At 49.3% G+C, this 13,117-nt stretch overlaps 1 long non-coding RNA gene across 1 annotated transcript in view; it reads right to left on the bottom strand.

Moving 5' to 3' along the window:
* LOC123280165 (uncharacterized) overlaps positions 1-13,117 on the bottom strand; it is a 42,201-nt gene that overhangs the window by 14,575 nt on the left and 14,509 nt on the right. Inside the window, exon 2 of the long non-coding RNA XR_011497271.1 lies at positions 108-266. This is a non-coding gene — a long non-coding RNA (uncharacterized lncRNA). The remainder of the gene's footprint in view (positions 1-107; positions 267-13,117) is intronic.

Here is a 13,117-nt window from a genome sequence, read left to right as displayed (position 1 = left end):
TTTTTAAGCGAGGCAAGCATGATAAACAGAAGATCTGCTACCAAAAATCAAAGAAAACCCCCATAATCCACTGGAAAGCCAACTCTAACGCTATTTGCGTTACCCACCATGTGGAAGGCCTCTCCAGATTTTTCCTCTCCAGGCACTGGTGTGCTCATCTGGGCATGTCTGTAGTTGGGCCGGGTTTCCTATAGAAGATTCATGTGGATTCCAACTCCACCACTCACCACCTCTGTGACCTTAGGCAAGTCACGTCGACCTTAGTCCTTTAAGTATAAAATGGGAATATTAATACCTGCCTTACGCACTTCACATAGCAAATATGAATGTGCTGTGGAAACAATGATGTGGGAGAAAAATGGCAGCTGTTGTTATTGTGAGAAGATCAAATGGGAGTCAAGCATGTGTTTCATCAGATGAAATCTGGGGCATTTGGGTCTCGAAGCATTTCTTTGGGAGCTATCAGGGGAACTATCACCGTGGAGGCCGGAGCAGACTGGCGTGCCTCCATGTTTGCGGGAGAAGGCTCCATCTTGGGTTGGCGGAGAGTGATGCATCATGGAGAAGCCCACAGCTTGCCCGTTGTCCAGAGAGCCAACTTGAAACCACATTCTTTAGAAAATACCGTGTGTATACCCTGAACAAAAAGAATTCAAACACTTGGGCTCACTCTGGGACTGTTTTCCCGGGGCCAATCCTTCCTTGGAACGTTGCTGAGGAATGCACCTTCCTCCTTACCTGAGGGAAACAGGAAGCGCAGCGGAGACAATTATAACTCTATTCTGGAGGTGAGCAACCGCTCCGGGTTGGCCTGTGTTTATTTCCCACCCGCTTCAGGCTTTCCCTGAAGCCTCCCAAGGGAAACAGGGCGGGGCTTGGTATCTTTGCAGGTCTCTGACAAGGTCTCCTTGTGTTCTGCTTCTCAAGTTTCTGAGTCAGTAACTGGTGAAATACAACTTGCAAAGCGCCTCTTTAGGCAGAAGGACCATTGAAATTCATGGCCTCCTCCTCCTCAGGGAGAAGGGCTGGCACTCATGTGGGGAAGGCCCCACGCTTAAACCCGTCTGGACGGGGCGAGGGTGGCTCGGGCAGGCCAGCAAGCCACCCCGACATGCCCGGCTGTGGCTGCAGGGAACAGAGAAGGGCCTGAAAGATGGAGGAGGAAAGAGGCAGGCGAGTGTTCTCACGGTGCACGGTGAGGGGAGAGTGGAAGGATGTGGTCATGGGGAGAGAGGAAAGAAAGATGAATGGGGCCTGAGTCAGTCATAGGCTAAAGCAAACAGGAAGGTTTTAAAGTGAGATTTGAGGAGAGGAAGTGGTTCTGAGCACGGGAGGGAGAGAGTTCCAGAGATCTGTCTTGGAAAAGAGCTACTCTTCATTTTTTTGGATACTCCTCCTCATGTGAATATTTCTTGGCGGTACTGACAGACGGGTGAACCAATTTTTTATGATTTTTTTTTTTTTTAAATCATAACTGGCTCCAACCTTTTCCTAGAACTTGAAGCAAAAAGGATCGAGCCTTTAGGTTTGAAAACATTGAGTGGATTCATTTGTGTTCAATTGCCTGCTGCCTGCTGCTCTTAGCAAACCCTCGGGGCCACCCAGACGAGGAGAGCCCAGGGTGGGGGTGGCCTGTTCGGCTGAAGTCATCTCTCTAATGCCACGTCCCCTGCACCTCAGTGGTCCAGGGAACGTGATCCCAGGAGAGCTCGGCATCTTTCTAAATCTTTCTAAATTGCCAGATGTGGAACTACGATTGGCTAAGTCCCCACATGGCAAGAGGTTCTGTGAGTGGTGGAGGGAGGGCAGAGGATGGAGGTGAGGGGTCTAGAATAAGGTCACACGAAAAGACAAGTGTTTTTTTGCTTGGCATTTCCATGGAAAGCGTAAAGACACAGATCCAACCAAATAAAGGGCAACTTTTGCTAGGTGCACAGTGCCCTGCCTTCTGTGAACTAATCTCAGGACGGTTCTAAAACTTCATTTAAAGGACTTAAAAGCAGCAAATCTTCCCAGTTCCTTGGGGGAAGTCCCCTTCCCAAGACAGTTTTTCAGAAATTGATCTGCTCATATTGTGAAAGATAATAAAATCCGCTGGGCTTCAAGAAATAAGAGGCTTTGCCTTTGTTTCTCGTTTCATGACTTTGGGAACCAAACCTTCATCGGCCTTATCTTCTCATCTAAAAAGTGGGGCTAACAAGCTTTGCTCTCACCTCAAAAGATACCACTCACATGCTTGGAACCCGCATGAAGACCTAGACGGGTATACAAAAGAATATTATTCCTAAGAGCAGAAGTTGTTGCTGAAGAATGACGAAGACCATCCGGGTTATTGTTTGTTTCTTTCCAGCATAAAACAGAACTTGGCCAAGAACAGGCTTAATGCTGGATCACCTTTTATTGAGCTAGAAAATAAACTATTTAAATAAAAACTCTGATGTTTTTCTGTGCTGTGTCCATATTCCCTATTATGAAGTCCAAACTCACTCCCACATTGCAATAAAATGTCAAGGCTTGATATGGTGAACACATTTAAAATGCCTACGTTATTTTTCACAACTTTATTGAGATATAATACACATTTCCTTATATGATTTTTTGCACTTTAAACCTGCACTGCCAAAATACAGTAGTCAGTAGCCCCGTATGGCTACTAATATTTAAATTTAACTTAGTAATAATTTAGCACAATTAAAAATCCAGCTCATCTGTCACACTAACCATATTACAAGTGCTCAAGAGCCAAATGTCGCTGGTGGCTATGGATTAGACAGTACAAATCCAGACTATTTCCATCATTGTAGAAAATTCTATTGGGCAACACTGCTCTAAAATGATATCTACTCATTATAAAAATTTGGAAAATACATAAAATCAGGAAAAAGGTAAATATATTTCTGATTTTCCCACCACCCAGTGAAAACCACCATCAATATTTTGGCAGAGTCTTTACAATGTTTTCTTTTCCTGCACATCTGTTTTGTTTTGGTTTGTTTACATTACATGGCTGTGATCTATTGAATATGCAATGTTACAGTCGGCCTTTTTAACTTCAAAATCTAAGCATTTTTCCATGCTATTGCCTACTTTTCATAGACGTTTTTAATGGCTGCAGAATATTTCATCAAGTAGAGGTGCGATTACCCTCCGGCTAGGCCTGGAGAGGGCAGGCATTTGAATTTTTCTTGAACAAAATGAGGTAAAATTTCAAATTTGCTAGCTTTAAAAAGGGCCAGAGAAATCGCTTCGTTCTATGGTAGTGTCTGACTGATTGTATTTTACTAAGAACAGAGGCAAAATCCAGGAACAGCTGACTGAGGTCCAGGAATGACCCACTGGAAGCAGTGGCAGCTTCTTCTCCCTTCCTGAGCCTCTGAAGATGGCGGAGGCCACACGAGTGTCATCATGCATGGGAACACCCATCTCCCGCCACTTTAGGGCTGTGCTCAGCAGATGCTAAGTAGGGGCAACATGCTGCAGAACGAGGGTAATCATCATGAAATTACATGTTTCATTTGCCAAAAGCTAAAGTAGAAGGCTTATGCTCTCTCAGAGCATTCTTTCTGTGTATACCATGAGCCTCACGGGTGATGTGAGTAGCTGATGAGGTGATTTACCTGCAAGGGCCCCACGCAGCGCCTGGCACACACTCTCCAGTGAGCTTCCAGAACCCCCATTCTGCTGGTCCTCCTCCTCCTGCGCTGGCTGCTCCTTCCCCATCCCCTTTGCTGGATCCTCTCTGCGTCCTGATCTCTGAGTGTCCAGGGCCCAAGCCTCTTCCTTTGGAACTCATTCTACTTACCGCCTCTCCCCAGGAGATCTCAGCCAGCCTCGTGATTTAACCACCATGACGGCCCAGGAGGACCCCCGAATTTCTCTCTGCCTCCTGACCTCTCTCTGAACTCCAGATTCATATTCCCACCTGAACATCCCCTCTAAGCATCTCACAATTAAAATGTGATTTTACCCCTTTCTCCTCATCAAACAAACAAACCTGGGGATGCATTAATTTTCATAAGCCCGGGTTCCTCCTTGTTCTCATCTTTCTCTAATACCTAGTTCATCATTAAATCCCCTAAATTCTTCCTTTCTCCCCTTCACTGCCTCAGCCGTGCCACTGTCCTCCTAACTGGTCTTTCTGCTTCCACGTGTGCCCCTCAGCGCCTCCCGACCAGGGTGGTTCCACCTGCCCACCCTCCCCCACAATGTTTGGAAGTATGCGGGAGCAGTTGGAGTTGACACAAAAATGCTGTTTCCTTTAGTGCCTGGGGGACCAGTATCCTAAATGCTAGGATAGTCTTTCACAGCTAAGGATTATCCTCCCCCAAATGCCAATCGCCCCCGACTGAGAAGCTCTGAACTAGAGTGATCTTTCTTCTTCTTCTTCTTTTTTTTTTTTTGGTGAGGAAGATTGGCCCCTGAGCTAACATCTGTTGCCAATCTTCCTGTTTTTGTGGGGAGGTAGATTGCTGCTGAGCTAACAACTGTGCCCATCTTCCTCTATTTTGTGTGTAGGACGCAGCCACAGCACAGCTTGATGAGCAGTGTGTAGGTCCATGCCCAGGATTCAAACCCTCCCCTGGCTCCCCATCCCACTCAGAATGAAATCCTAATTTCTTACCATGACCAGGAGGCCCCCCGCACTATCCTCACCTCCCAGCCCCACACTGCCCACCTGCTCCCGCCCCCCACATGACCTCTTGCTCTCCCTGATCTGGACCTTCCTGCTGGCTGCTCCATCAGCCTGGGGAGCTCCACTGGCCCTCCCTCCCACACTCAGGCTTCTGCTCCAATGTGGCCTCCTCTGCAGAAGGCCTGTCCTGCCCTCACCATCTGCAACAGACCCCAGCCCCAGGAGCCAGTCAGTAACAGTCCCCTTTGCTGGCTTTCTCTTCGTTAACATGTGTTTACTTCTTTCTTTGTAATCTGTCCCCTCCATGTGAAGGTAAACTCCACGATGTCAGGAACCTTGTGCAGGTGGTGTTTTTTTCACTGCCACCTCCCCCAACTCTAACCTAGAAGCTGGTGGAGAGAAATCGCAACAATAATAAGCAACTCTCAGGAGCTCTTCCCACCTGCCAGGCTCTGTTCTGAGCCCTCTACCTGCGTTAACTGTACCAGCTTCCTACTCCCGCTGTAATAAATTACTACAAACTTAGCAGCTTAAAACAACGCAGATTTATTACCCTGCAGTTCTGGTGGTCAAAAGTTCAAAATGGGTCTCACTGGACTAAAATCAAGGCATCAGGAGGGCTATGTTCCTGCTCGAGGCTCTAGGAGTGAATCTCTTCCTTGCCTTTTCTGGCTTCTAGAAGCTGCCTGCCTTCCTTGGCTGTGGCCCCTTTCTCCATCTTCTGGCTCTCCTGCCTCCCTCTTATACGTAAGGACACTTGTAATTCCATTGGACCCACTGGGATAAGCCAGGGTAATTTTCTCATCCCAACATCCTTAACTTAGTCACATCTGCAAAGTCTCTTGCCATGTTAGGTGACATACTCACAGGTTTCAGGGATTGGGAAGTGGGCATTACATGGGTCCATTATCCCGTCTGTCACATTAACCCCCTCTGGGCCATTTTTACTCACAACATTACTGTGTATTTTCCACACTAACAACCAGTTCTCCAATTCTCTGGACACCACCTGGGTGTCCTACACTAGCTACCTAATAGCATCAAGTCTCACAGGGTAAGGGCTCAGTCCCCAAAGTTGTCCCCATTTCAGATGCCAGTTGCGAGTCCCAGGTTGTCACCAGTACTCCTGACTGACCAGCCATAAATTCAAGGGGTTCCCACAACCCCGTCCTCAGGATTGAGAATTCGCTAGAACAACTTACAGATCTCAGAAAAGCACTTTACTTATATTACCAGTTTATTATAAAGGATGCAACTCAGGACCAACCAAATGGAGGAGATGCACTGGGCAGGGTGTCGGGGAATGGACACAGAGCCCCCATGCCCTCTCTGGGTGTGCCACCCTCCCAGCAACTGGATGTGTTCACCAACTCAGAAGATCTCCAAACCCCATAGTGTAAGGATTTTTATGGCAGTTTCATCATGCAGGTGTAACCAATCGAATCACTGGCCATCAGCGATCCACTCAATCTCCAGCCCCTTTCCCCTCCTTGAGGTCAGAGTGTGGGGCTGAAAGTTCCAGGCTTCTAATCAAGGCTTGGTCTTTCTGGTGACCAGCCCCCATCCAGACACTATCTAGAGGCCCACCAAGAGTCATGTCATTAGAGCAAAAGATGCTCCTATCACCTGGGAAATTCCAAGGCATTTGGGAGCTCTGTGTCAGGAACCGGAACAAAGACCAAACATATATTTCGTACTATGCCACACTCACTACTCCTCCCAGCAACTCTATGAGGTAGGTACCAATACTGCCCTTGATTTACAGCTGAGAAACCTGAGGCAGAGTTGGGTAAATCATTGTTCAAGGTCACAGGAGTAGTAGGAGGCACAGTCTGCCTTCCTAACCACCAGGCTGTAGGGCCAGCACTCAATGCATAGTATTGAAACTGGTTCTTCTTTATTTTTCTTACTTTTTTTCTTATGAATGAATCTCATCCCCAGACCCAGCTTGGAAAGACTCTCCCCATCAGATGGCAACCTGGAAGAGATTTTTAAACGGCTAGTTTGAACGGGGTTTTTGGAAGATGGAAGCCAGCTGTTTCTGTATTTATCCCTCCCTACTTTCTTCTTCTGCCTGCACTGTTGGAAACACCCTGGAGGCCTGTCACAGTCAGCCTCCACTAATCAAGGAATCTCCAGCGTGGTCGAGGGAGAAGGAGACGAGAGGATCCTTGGAGAGTGCAAAGGATTCACTATAGCTAGATTGTCCGTTCCCGTCTAGCTGGGTCACTCTTGCTAATCGTAGAGAATTCGCTCTAGATGTCACCTCCTCTGGGAGCCCTTGCTGACCTCTCCATGCAGATACAGCCTCCTTTCTCCTACACGCCAGCACTGGGCTTAGTGCACACCTGCTTGATAGCATCCGTCACAATGTATCAATTACATATTACGTATCTTTCCCCTACTAGTTAGAGAGTTCCTTGAGGGAAGGGACAATCTCAGGGTGGCAGGACAATGAGTTACCAGGGTATGGCTCGAACAGCCATGAGCAGGCCTCTCCCTTCACCCTCTCTGGCCACAGTCTGGCTGCTGTCTATGGAGCCGGTATCAGGACCAACCTCTGCTACTCAGGCTGGACCCCAGGCTCAGCGTGTGGACCCTGGGAAGGACCACATCCCTCCATGCACTCAAAGATGGGAAGGCCTCATGAGCACTCTTTGAAAAACAGCACTGAGCCCTGTAGAAAAAGGAGGGCGTGTTGTAGGAGGCAAAAAGGGCATCCTCAGGCCGGGCTACAGGTGCTAGGAACAAACACCAACCCCTCTGCCCCTTGACAAAAGCCAGCTCAGTCCTGGGACTAAAATAAGAGTATTAATAGGAGGCAAGAAATTGAGTGCACCAATTACAGGAGAAGCAGCTTGCCTAGGGGAAGGGATGTCCAGATTTATACTCAGCGGTGGACTCAAAAATCTCCTGTTGGGAAACTTTTGAAACTGTGCCTTAATACTCATCACTCCAAGAAGCTTGCGAAATGAAGAAGTGCAGCCACAATGAGGGAGCCAGCATCCTGAAGGCCTCAGCAGGTGTCAGAGTCACGCTAGGAGCTCTCTCTGGCCCAAGAGAGTGCAGCATTTGGGGATCCAGCCCTCATGACAAATAGCAGCTTCTTTCACCATTGATAGTGAGGGACCACACTCAGGAGGCAAGGCTGACCCAAGCATTGCTTTTTGGAGAGGCAAAGGAGCATGAGGGAGAGAGAAGAGAGACAATCACTTCTCCGCCTACATCTGTGGCAAACACCCTGCTAAGCTGTTTGCATCATCACATCCTCAAAAGAAGCCAACAGCAAGGAAACTGAGGCTCACACGGGCACAGTAACTTGCCCAAGGGCACAGAGTAAGTGGCACAGCTGAGATGGGAGCCCTGACCTCTCCCTCCATCCCCCCAGATCTCTCCTTGTTCCTGACACTCTCCCACCCTAACAGCTCTCAGGCAGCGCTATCATGAGGTGGGAGGTGGAAGAAGATGCGAGATGGTCAGAAAGCTGCTGGGCGCTGCCTGAGGCTCAGTGGGCCTGGGTTCTGGTCCAGGCTCAGTTGCTGGGTGACTTTGAGCAGGTCCCCTGAGCTCTACAGCTTCAGGTTCCTCCCCTGTCTAGAGCAGAGCTGCCTGGACTCTCCAAGAGGCCTCCCAGCTCTAAAATGCTGTGATCTTCAGACCTTACGCCCGTCGGTGAAGAGTTATCCAGCTACACCTCTGGGAGAAATTATTCCCGAGGATATGAGACTCAGAATGTTAAGACTTTGCAAACGTTACCATTCCAGCAACAAGGCGTGCATAGAATATTCTTGGCTGGGGAGGGCGATATTCGGCAGGAGCAGAAGTCCGTCTGTCAGCAGTGGGCTTAAACGGGGCTGGATGGCAAGCGGGGCAAGGGGAGGAGGGAAGCTGGAAAAGCTCACGGTCTGCTTGAAAAGAAAAAGAGTTTTATTGGGACCTGCTCACTCACTCTGGCTTTTAACGACCTCTCAAAATGTAACTCGGCGGGGAGGAGAGTAGGGAAGAGGACTTGTGGGGCGAACAGAGAGGAAGAAAGAGAAAGTGATAAAACAGGACAAATTCAGCACCAGGGGTCGTTGAGCACGTCAACCAGAGGACAGAGGCTACCACTGAGCTGGGCCCTGGGTAGGCAGGCCTGTAGTTGGCTCTTAAGAACATTTTAACAGCAGAAATTAGGTTTGGGAAGCAAACATTTCATTTTAAAAATTGAAAAGCTCCAATATATATAATGCAGGGCTGTTAGTAAACCTCTCTGAGCCTCAGTTTCCTCATTTCTGGGGTGAAGAAAAGTTCATACCTCATAAGGATTTCTTGGGAATAAAATGACACAGCACATGTGTAACCCAGCAGTCTCTTCCCCCTGAAAGTGCAGTCACTCATTCAGGGGCAGGAAACAGCCCCAGTGAGCAAGAGCCACATGGCAGCAGCAGACAAGGACGGTCGGACTGTGCAGGGCCAGCTTTCCCCGGGGACAGCCCGGGGCGACATGCTAGAGAACCAGTAGCAGGGCATCAGGACCCAGACCGGGGAGGTCTCCTCAGAGCCTCTCTTCCTCCCTCCACGGGGCCCCGTGGGCTGAGCTGGGCAATTCAGAGGGAGCAAGAGTTTCCATCAGAACACGGGCTTCCCACTAGCCCATGACGGAGGGGGCTCAAGTCAGTTTTAGTTAGAAGAGGAAAGAGATGTGACATCACTGGATCCCAAGACGATGAGGATGCCGTAGTGGTTGCACACTCTGGATCGAATTGCTGGGGTTGCATTTCAGATCCGTCATGGCACGCTCAAGCTGGGTAACAAGGAGAGATTAATACAGAGATTTTTTTAACCAGAGAGTGGGTTGGGTTTAGGAAAAAAAACAAAGGATGGGGTGGTCCCTGAGAGCTGGTCACAGTGGAGAGCTGTTGCCACAACAGGGTCCCAAAGGTCAAGGAGGGTCTGGCAGGTCGACCCCTGAGAGACAGCTCACTGGTGAAGGGGACAGCTGAGCAAGCCCAGCTGGGCTGCTGAGAACAGAGGGTGAGTGCAGACGGCAGGGAGAGGACAGCCTGGGACCCTCCTGGGATGGGATCCAAAGCGAGGCCTGGGGCCTGCTGACTGAGGACATACATTGTCCCCAAACTATTTGTAGATAAGGAAACTGAGGCCAGTGGGGCCGGGTGATGTGGATCGTCAGAGACACAGATGAGACCAGAACCCAGCACTTCTGTCTCTCAGTCTGGGGTTGTAGCCTAAATGCCTCTTTCAAATCATTGCTCATACTCCTGCCAACAGCACTTACCACATGCCAGCCTCTGTTCTAAGCACCTCGCATATAATTTATTTAAATCTTCACAGCAACTCCACTGGGTGTATCCTATTATCCCCACTTTACAGATGAGGAAACTGAGGCATAGAGAGGTAAAGCCACTTTCCCAAGGTCACACTAGCTAGTAAGTGGCAGACCTCAGAATTTCACCCCAAATCTGTGATTGAAACCACTAAGGGATAAGCGTCAGAAGCGACCCTTGAAGAAACTGAGGGACTGTCACTGAGGTAGCAGGACTCGAAGTAACTACCCATTTGCAGAAATGTGGGCTCACTGCCCACACCTCACCCAGTGCCTCCAGCTCACCCTCCAAGCTGGGCCCTCCAAGGGGACCTCCGGTCCTCCCTCCACAGCAGGCTCTCTCCTGGAGAGGTCTGGTGGGAGGCCTGGGGCAGCACATGAGGCCTCACAGAGGACCCACGCCAGCCCGCCAGCCTGCACCTTTTCTGGCCAGTCCAACTGCTGTGAGGAGTGCCGTCTGCATACAATAAGGGCTCCACACGCTCCACCAGTTAGTTGGTCAGGCAGCGTGTCCTGAGAACACTCTAGACCCTTTAGTTATGCTCCCCAGGAGGCTCACAGGACAGACTGATGAGTCCTTGGACAGGAGGCTGCTCAGGCTCGCAGCCAAGGTCAAACTTTGATGGGTCAATCGGTGCTTCGCCCAACTTGTGAGAGCTCATCGCTGGACACAGCAAAGACTCACACTCTGCTCCTCACCCAGGCGCCCCCCACGTGTCCTTCTCCACTGGGGGCCTCTCCTCCTGATTGACAGACGTGCCAATGCTGGCACTGTGCTGATCCTTCCTGCGTCCCCACTCCCTACCCAGCCCAGAGCCACTGATTCTGTGTCACAAATGAGGAACTAGATGGCGTAATAAGACAATGTATGGGGGGCAGAGCTCTTCCACAAGTGTCACCTCACTTCACACTCATGACAAGCTTGGAAGTCAGGCAATTAATAATGGTAAAGAACTATTATTGATCTCTTCCTATGGGTCAGGTCCTCTTACAAGTTCTTCTTATGAATTACTTACACAGGTACTGTTGGTCCCTATTTTACATTTGAGGGAACTGAGGTTGACAGAGGACAGGTGCCAGGATTGGAATCCAGGGCGTGTTGACTCTCGATCACGGTGATACTCTCTCTCCTCCGATACCAAAGGACTTAGTACACCCGGACGAACTATTCGGAGTTCCTCTGGAAAGTGGGAGGAAATATTTTTGAAATTCCCAATAGAATCTGGTGGTGGTCAAATTTGCCTTTTAGAAAGAAAGGTCAGCAGGGACTCTGAGACTGGGAGGTCAGTTCAGAGGGCACCATGGTACTTGGGGGTGAATAACCAAGGCCGCCTGCGTTAAAGCAGCAGCGGGAGGTATGAAGAGGAGAAAGGTCTGAGAGATATTGGAGGTGGAATGAGACTTGCTGGGTGGGAGATGGGTGGAAGGGTGTGGGGTGAAAGGGAGAAGTCTAGGAACCCCCCAGATTTATGCTTTGAGAAGTTGTGTAGATAGGTGAGTCACCACCTAGAAAGGTTACAGGAAGGGAGCAGACTTAAGGGCACTTGGAGGACGACTAGTGGGTTCTGTCTGAGTTAGTGGGACTTGCTGAGTTTAAGGATATTCAGATGGAAATGTATCCTGTTAAGGACTAAATGTTTGTAACCCCCCAAAATTCACATGTTGAAATTCACATTCACCCCCTAAGTGATAGCATTAGGAGGTGGCACCTTTAGGAAGTAGACGAGGTCATGAGGATGGGGCCCTCATGAATGAGATTAGTGCCCTTATAAGAGTCACAAGAGAGCGCACCTCCTCTATCTTCTTTCTTTCCACCATATGAGGACACAATGAGAAGCTGGCAGATTACAACCCAGAACCTGACCTGAACCTGACCATGCGGGCACCTGATCTTGGACTTCCAGCCTCCAGAACTGTGAGAAACAAATTTCTATCATGTATAAAGCACCCAGCTTATAGTATTTTTATTATAGCAGCCTGAGCCAGGACCCCACTGCCCTCAGCAGGGTCTGAGCTGGAGATCGTAGACTTGCAAGTCACCCATCTTAAATTCAAGAACAAATACTTTCAAGTTGATGAGCTCATCCAGGGAAACTCTGAATGATAAAATAAGTACGCTAAGGATGTGTCTTTAGAGCCCATGCTTAAGGGTAACTGTGGGAGAGCTGGCCAAGGAGACGGGGAAGGAATGATAGAGCAAATGGAGAAAAGAAGCAGGTAAGATGCCCAGGGAACGACTGAAGGAGATGCTTTCCAGAAGGGCTGGCTTACCGTGTCAAACGCCAAGGTCAAGTGGAGGAAGACAGAAATATATCCATTGGACATGGCCAATTTGAGGATCTCTGCCGGATTTTTGCCAGAATAGCATCAGTGGAACGGTGAAGGAAAAGGAGGCTCCTACAGGAAACTCCTGGAGACTAAAGCCACTGGGGCTCTGGGGACAATTCCACTTGTTTAGACTTTGGTAGAAGGGGAAGCAGCCACTCTTCCAACACAGCACACTCCTTTAAAACCTCTAATTCCCCACGCTCAGACCCCATTTCATTCCTCACTTGGTTTTTTCAGCATTCATCCATGTGTTGGAGCCTCTTGAAAATGTTCCTCTTCCTAAAATATTCTGCCCCCCTCCGTCACCAACCCACTGGGAGAACAGAAAATCCATGCACTGTGATGCAGGGAGAGCTGAGTTCGAATCTGTGCTTTGCCCCTCAGTAGCTGTGTGCCTGGGGGTGGCCGCCTAACCAGTGTGTAACAGAGGTTAACAAGACCTTAGTTGCAGGGCTAGTTTGAGGAAGAAATGCGATAGCCCATGAGAAGCTGCCTCACCCCTAGGAGGCTCAAGAAACAGTGTTTTCCTTCCGCTCAAGACTCTCCAGGCCCTGACAGCATCAGTAGTCTGGAAAGGAGAGCCTGGGTTGATCTGGCATTTTCTCAGAGAGGATTCTATGGGGGTAAAGAATGAGAGGGCACCTTTGATGGGTGGACGGGAGCTTGTAGAGTTAGGAGGAGTCACAGAAAACAAGTGTTTCCACCCGTGTTTTCTCAGGCCTGCTCCTCCAGCAGCTGTCTGCGGTCAGCCAACAACAGAGTGACAAGGATTCCACTCACTCCTCTGCCTCTAGAAGAGGGGGCAGCAGACACTCCAGCTCCTACCCACG

The sequence above is a fragment of the Equus asinus genome, chromosome 23 (genome assembly GCF_041296235.1).
Source record: "Equus asinus isolate D_3611 breed Donkey chromosome 23, EquAss-T2T_v2, whole genome shotgun sequence".
Taxonomy (NCBI): Eukaryota; Metazoa; Chordata; class Mammalia; order Perissodactyla; family Equidae; genus Equus; species Equus asinus.
The sequence above is the reverse complement of the archived record's forward strand: the minus strand, read 5'-3'. Positions and strand labels throughout refer to the sequence as shown.